General features: G+C 37.7%; 1 protein-coding gene across 1 annotated transcript in view; it reads left to right on the forward strand.

Moving 5' to 3' along the window:
* LOC101774064 (phospholipase A1-Igamma2, chloroplastic-like) overlaps positions 1 to 1,037 on the forward strand; it is a 3,732-nt gene that overhangs the window by 1,282 nt on the left and 1,413 nt on the right. The gene's annotated exons all lie outside the window — the stretch shown is intronic.

Genomic DNA, 1,037 nt, shown 5'->3' on the forward strand with positions numbered 1-1,037 from the left:
TGTGCCCTAAGGCGCTTTCTCTAGTTCCTCGAACGATGTTCAGATGTTAATTAGGAGGATTAAACATGAACTAATTATAAAACTAATAGCAGAACCCCTAGGCTAAATCGCGAGATGAATCTATTAAGCCTAATTAATCCATCATTAACGAATGGTTACTGTAGCACCACATTGTCAAATCATGGACTAATTAGGCTTAATAGATTCGTCTCGCGATTCAGCCTAGGGGTTGTGCAATTAGTTTTGTAATTAGCCTATATTTAATACTCCTAATTAGCGTCCAAACATCCGATGTGATAGGGGCTAAAATTTAACTCCTGTCTTCCAAACACCCCCTCAACTGCTGCTTCAGTACATACTTGTGCCATAAACATTTCCATGAACATGCGCAAACTCAAGAAATTTGCCCTCGCTTATATCTTTCTCTATTTTACTACGTGCTGTAAAGTGGTAGTGAACCCCATCTATTTCCTTCTGCCTGGATATAAAAGCACACATAAGAATCTGCCCGGAAGTTCCAGGCTGGTAGGCTGCCATAAAAAAATAGCTATAACCACTAAACCATTTGGCCAAAGTATATGAAATTTCATTGAATCGAAGGTCTTTGGTTCCTCTACAGCTTTGTAAATGCCAAAAAATTAATAAAGCCTCTGAATGGCCATCAACAGAAACTGAAAATAAAATTAAAACTGAATCTATCTCTACAACACAACATATACTTCCCATGAGCATATTACACAACCTACCAGGCCATCAGAATTTAGAAATATTATGATGGTTAAAGTTAACTTCTAAATAGCATCTGTCACTACTCTAACCCGAACATGTATAATACTTGTCCTACAAATGGTTATCCAACTAAACTTTGATAAGCGCAAACCATGATCCATGCTAATTGTACCACATAATGGACTTCCTCTCAAAACTCTAACAAACAGTTGACACCTAGAATGAAATGCGGTCTACGGAACCAGCCTCTAACACAAAAACTGGAAAGTTGATCATCTATCATAACTGGTCGATGTTAGGTTCACTAC

Source organism: Setaria italica, chromosome IV (genome assembly GCF_000263155.2).
Source record: "Setaria italica strain Yugu1 chromosome IV, Setaria_italica_v2.0, whole genome shotgun sequence".
NCBI classification, from domain to species: domain Eukaryota; kingdom Viridiplantae; phylum Streptophyta; class Magnoliopsida; order Poales; family Poaceae; genus Setaria; species Setaria italica.